The 6,139-nt window shown below is 39.6% G+C and overlaps 1 long non-coding RNA gene across 4 annotated transcripts; it reads left to right on the plus strand.

Moving 5' to 3' along the window:
* Positions 1-1,878: 1,878 nt before the first annotated feature.
* Positions 1,879-5,475, plus strand: LOC146365538 (uncharacterized). Of its 4 annotated transcripts, XR_014798649.1 has the most exons (5): positions 1,879-2,360; positions 3,161-3,228; positions 4,356-4,497; positions 4,733-4,816; positions 4,925-5,475. It is a non-coding gene; the product is annotated as an uncharacterized LOC146365538 (long non-coding RNA). The 4 variants fall into 4 exon arrangements; XR_014798648.1 differs by having other exon boundaries at positions 4,733-5,475; XR_014798650.1 differs by lacking the exon at positions 4,733-4,816.
* The last annotated feature ends 664 nt before the right edge of the window (positions 5,476-6,139 follow it).

Genomic DNA, 6,139 nt, shown 5'->3' on the forward strand with positions numbered 1-6,139 from the left:
GAGACAATGTTAGAGAAGAAAGGCTGAGATGGTTTGGACATGTGCAGAGGAGGGACAGTGGATATATTGATGCTGAATATAGAGCTGGCAGACAGGAGGAAAAGAGGAAGACTAGAAAGGAGATTCATGGATGTAGGGAAGGAGGACATGTAGAGGTGGTGGTGTGACAGAAGAGGATGCTAGGAATAGGGTGAGATGGGGGCAGATGATCTGTTGTGGTGGCCCTTAAAGGGACCGGCTGAAGGAGGACAATCATCATCCACATCATCCCCTTTAGCGATGCAGTAAGAGACTTTATAACTTCTAATGTAAAAACAGTCATTATTAGTGCAGCTTTAAGAAAAGCTGTTGGCACCATATTATTAGTGGACTAACAGCAAAGCCACAAACCAAGTGTCCATGAATCCAGTGGGGCATAAGTGGGACAGAAGATGGCCACTACTACTACTAGCTAGTTGGCCTGAAAGCAGATTTCCTTGGCGTTAGTACAGAAGCATTACATTCAAGCTACCTTACATGAAAGAGCTGCGGCAGCTGGCGCAGATGTTCATAGCGGTTCAGTTCAGACAACACGGTCATGAGTGGGGTCATCACAGAGTGAGGAAAGCCCCTGAGGTACCATGTGCGCATCTCAAACAGAGAATGAGTAAGTGAACACTTGAGAAAAGCCACATCTGACTATCAACTACCAACTTCCCCTTCTAATGTTTATGAGGCATATTGTTATAATGAATTATTAAATCAGGTAAAGCCAATGAGGTGGAACAAGCAATTACAAACTCAATCAAAAAGACGCTCAATCTGCACATTTGCATTAAAACAGGTTAGCAGCTGTACGTCATAACAGCGCTCTCTGGTATTCAATTTAATGGACCTGACTTTATTGTCCCACGTGGGCACATTTGTTCTGTAGGGCAAGGTTTAGAAGACAGCTTTGAAGAGGTTTTCAATATCCTTGAAAGTATCATGCCTTTGCTCTTTGTTTCCATCATTAGGCTAATGAGGCCTCTCATAACAAGATGATGATTTGAAGATGTAAAGAAAAAATATTCTTCCCCTGGAAAGCAATTTTCAGTAATGGCTGAGAGAAATAAATAATTAAAACTCTAATTATTAACAGAAAAAAAATCTGTGTCAGTTTAAGGTGTTCAAAGCGGTCTCGTGTGTTGTTGGCAGGGCACAACCTCAGGTCCAAAACAGTTGTGAAGCTGCGTAACTTGTAAATAAATACAGAATGCAACTGTGACTATAATAAAGCCATTTTTTTATTCACAAGAGAACATAGAAAACATATGTTTAAAATTAGAAATTCAATATTTTGTGAAAAATAAGAGCTCAAGTCTAATTAGGTTTAGAAACGAGACTGAGTATAAAAAGAGCATCAAAGAAATAGCCTCTAAAAATATTGGAACGAATTCAGAATAATGTTTTATCACTATGAGAAGAATTTGAATATTTCATCATCTATGTTACAATAACATCAAAATATTCAGAAAATTGGAAGAAATCTCTGTGTGCAAGGGACAAGGCCACCGTTCACCCTGCTATCCACACATGCAGGCAGGGACCGCTGGTATGAATGGGCTGACAGGGCTAAGCCCTCCTATCTTTTTCAATAAAAAATAAATATATTTATATAAATTTCAAATAATCTTAGAACAGATTACTTAAACGCTGGTGTAACGAAGTGCAGCAACAACACCAAATAGTCAAAAGAAAAAAAACCCTCACAGGATTTAGCTACATTGGCTTATTCTCACAGCCTATGCACCGCAGCATCAGCTACCATTCATCTTCATGGAGTAGTGAGTGACAGGCGTCAGGTCACGCCCCCTTAATTTGCTGTTCAGCCCAGAGGCGGGAGAGAAGGGAGGCGAAATCAATATGGCGGCAGCGACGAGTATTAGCATAACCGAAGTGAATTATTTACTTAGTTGAATATTTTCTTCTATATCTTTGGACGAAAAGGTTAAGAGACTGGGACCACATCATCCAAACGATGTTCAAATAACACAAACGGCAGAATCGTAAAGTCTGTGTTATGTGGTTTCAACGAAAGGACTAGCTAACGGCAAGCAGGAATTCACTTTACTGTGTCCCATGCCTGCTTTATGGAGGAGACACAGCTTGAATTCAACAAGGAATTGTGGATTTGAAGCTTTTATCTGACAAAATAAAACACGAATGAAGCACAAGTCACATTGGAAATAGGGTAAAGTTAACATCGCCTGCCACCTGGATGAAGGACACCGCATTGCTTTAGACTCTAAAGCACTTGGTGTCGTTTGACTTCAACGACAGGGTGATTAACATGTTTGCATCCCAGAAAACTCGATGTTGTGATCTTCACTTTAAATAAGGTAAGCCGACCCCCTCTCCCCTTAAAATAGGGTAACATACTTCTTTCCTCTTGCCTCTTACTCATCTTTAAAGATCAATATTTTCCTGCTGTAGATACCAACTCCTTTTGTTGGTGATGTGTCATTTAAGTCAGTATGTTGTAAAATAGTTGTGATATTGCAATTGTAGTCTATTGGCAGATTTTACATTTTTAAGTACATCCCTGGCAAATTCAACAGAATTTGAATAGATTTTTCTGGCATTCTGCTCATTCAGCCGTCATTCCATCCTTCTTGCATATTTTGTTTTTGTAAAAACAAAAAAAAAGGCTAACGTGTACAGAAACAACCTAGTCAAAAGGTGTGTGAGAGTGTGTGCGCCTGGGAATATGGGTATTCCTCTATATAGTTTTGTTAGTGTTGCTTTGATAAGGTCTTGTGGCTGTAAAGCGGTATCAAGGATGTGATGTCAATATATATATAAAATAATATATTATTTTACAGTAATCAGGCTTTATTTCACAAATGCAGTAACATCTGCAAACAGCAGTTCTGGGAGCTTGTGGTAGTTTATTTGACCTGTAAATTTACAGGTGCATTGTGGGATTTCTAACAGTTGTGACTGGAGGCATTTCCAGCGGCAGGAAGTGACTTATTTTGTTCAAATGTTATTTCAATATTTCACTCTTCATATTTTTCTCTCTTCTCAAAATGAAAGAAACCAGAAGAATAGTGTTTCTGTTGGTCTGAATAAATGATAGCTTCATGCAACTGCGTTTATGGAGACGCTTGTTTATCTTCCTCTCAACTTGTAATTTCAGTGGCTGTTTGAGAGTGAAAAACTCCACTGTGCATGTGGAGGAACTACTGAGGAGTGGAGGAGAGACAGGTGAGTTATTTTATTCATAAAATGTTGTGTGAACAAACAAAAAAACCCACAGCAAGCAGATGTTGTGACATAAGAACAGAACAGGGAGAATAATCCCAGCTGTTTTTTCCCACACCAGCAGCACTAAGCATGTTGTGTTTAGGCCACACAGTTTAGTTAACTGCTCTGCACTGCAGAGCTGCTTACTTCATGCTTTTCCTAATTTGACCAGCTACACGGTCAGCAATCTACGAGCCGTATTTGATGTGGAGTTTTACATGATGCATTGTTTCTGTATTTTTCATCTTTAAATGTGTATTCTTCCATGCACGGGTTTGATAACCACCGTCAGAGAACACAGTGACAAAGCTTTGCTTCCGGACGGGGGCATGGCTTCTATTGGACAGAGGAGGTCATTCCATTTCAAATCAACCAAGCCTTCTGCTTGACCATCGATTTGCATAAATAAATTTGAACATTTATGATTGCTGTGAAAGTTTGGCTTCATATATCAAATAGTTTTCAAGATAGATTATTTTGAAAAGTTGTTTATTGACACACTTCCTGTTTTTCACACATTGAAATCTGAGGCAATGCTCGAACACGAATATTTGAGAAACTATTAAAGATAAAAGCCTGAACATTTCACTGGTCTCTCTCACCATCAACGAGAATCAGGATCTGTAATTTGGGACAGACACTACAAAAAAATGTCTGAGTACTGGCTAGTTAAAAGATGGAAAAGTTCCATATTTGATCACACACTGATTAAAAAAATGTTTAAGTGTTGAGATGATCCAGAAGTGTACCACAGCAGCAGCTTTTCAACCAAAACACACACCACCTGGGAGCCTGTGACTCACTGTACCCACTGAGACTGTGTACACTCTGTAATTATTAAAGGCTCACTATTGGTCATGCTGTAATAGTCAGTAGTGTGTATGAACAGATCTGTGTGTTTGAACCTTTTATGTGAATTTATTTGTACACAAAAAAGACAAAAAACTTTAAGTAAGAAGCAGTGAGATCTTAAATCAGTTAAATTAAATTCTTAGCACGTGAAAATTACAGTAATTTAAAAAAAAAAAGAGCAACAAAAAACCGCTTCCTGGATGTCATCACTTATGGGTGTGTTCTTATAATTGCAGTGTTTCGCAGCTTGGGCTGATGGATCCAGGTAAAAGTCTCATCGAGATTTAATTTTCCAAGAGAGACCTGGCCGTCATGGAAGCAAAGGTTACAACAAATACAACATACCAACAGAAGAAGCGAGCACAATTTAAAGCAAAAGTACGTTTCCAGTTTTACTGGGAAACTTGTGAGTATTTTTCAAAGATCAACCCCACACTGCTCTCAGGGACTATTTGTGTAGTTGTGGAAAAGTTGTGACACTGAACTGGTAATATTTACAACTGATCCTGATAATTATTGTCACTAATGTTTATATTGCCATTTTGAATAATCTCATCAATGTTGATAAAGCATGCTTTTATCCTTTGCTTCTTATTCTATTTTTCTTTTACAGTTACTGCATTGTGGGTTTCAAATGATAAAGCCTTCCCTGTCTGCTTAGACTTGAATCTGCTGTAGTCACTGTTTTATCTGTAGGGTAGGTGTGCAGAGAACTTAATGTGTGCCCAGCCTAACCCTCCTTTACCTTTTTGTGCTCCCAAATCTATACGGTGGTAACACTTACATCTCTTTTAAAAACCTGCAGCCGACTCCTTGGACCTGGGGAGCGTTTCGCGTCAACACGTCTAAGAAAAGAGACAGTGCAATGCTGCAGTGTTTCATCTTCACTGTATTCACTTGCTTCTTTCTTCAAAATGTTGGCATCGCAGTCTCTGTTGCTTGTTGAAGTATTTTGTGCATGAATGCTGACAGATTTTAGTACCTGCTCGAAGAAGGTCAAATAAAGCTTTCAACATGGTATTTGCTCATTGTTCTGTTGGCCACAAACTTAATGAGTAAAATAATTAGTAAGATCTTGATTTAAAAAAAAAAAAAAATAATAATAATAATCTTGATTACAGCAAGTTATTTATATTAGCTATTCAGATCAGCTGAACACTTATGAGTGCTCGTAAACATCACCAGGATGTTTCTACAGCAGGATAGAACATAAACTACCAAGCCAAGGAGGTGATAGACATGTAAACCACATGTTTCCTGCCAAGCAACATGAAGAACTACATCTACCTTCGTGGACATCATGAACAAGTACATCTACCTTTCTGCATCTATCCACCAAAGTTGATTGTTACTGCCTGATCCATAGGGTGGCCTGAGAAGTGGTGCTAGAGCACAGCCACGGGGGGGGGGGGGAGAGATACAACAGGAGGATGGTTTGTAGGTTCTTCAGCTTCTTAGACTTCCTCCAAGATAAAGATCTTCTGACTCGCATTGTTCTTCTGAGTGGGGGGTTGGGATATTACCCCCACTGTTCTGGCATCCTGACTCCTCCTTGCCGTAGCATATGTAGCACTTTCTAGGTCCCTACTGGATACAGACACCCCAGGCAGGAATCGAACTTGTGACTCCCACTACAGAGATGTGTAGTCTTACCACTACGCTATCCAGCTGCTGTCTATGAATGTATCTATGGTCCCTCCTAAAGTCCAAGGGCCCTGACGTCAAAATTTTGGAACACTCCCCCCCTTATGTAAGCACATACACCCAGGCTTTCTGCTGTGTAGCTCGGGGCAAGAGACCAAAAATGACCAGTAAAGTCTTCCTTGCAGGATCCAATAAAGAGCAGTCATGTCGGAGGTGATGTGATGACATCTGATAAACAAGAAGTCAAGCTGCTGCTGTTTGAACTAGCTCAAGGTGATATACTTGTTTTATAGTGCTATGCTCTCACTTGTATTCTGTATGCTGCTTTTGCTTCAGCTTATTTTTTACCATCTCACCTTCCCAAGGTCAAAACTAC

Source organism: Perissodus microlepis, chromosome 19 (assembly GCF_051167445.1).
Source record: "Perissodus microlepis isolate ML-2025 ecotype Zambia chromosome 19, ASM5116744v1, whole genome shotgun sequence".
NCBI classification, from domain to species: Eukaryota; Metazoa; Chordata; class Actinopteri; order Cichliformes; family Cichlidae; genus Perissodus; species Perissodus microlepis.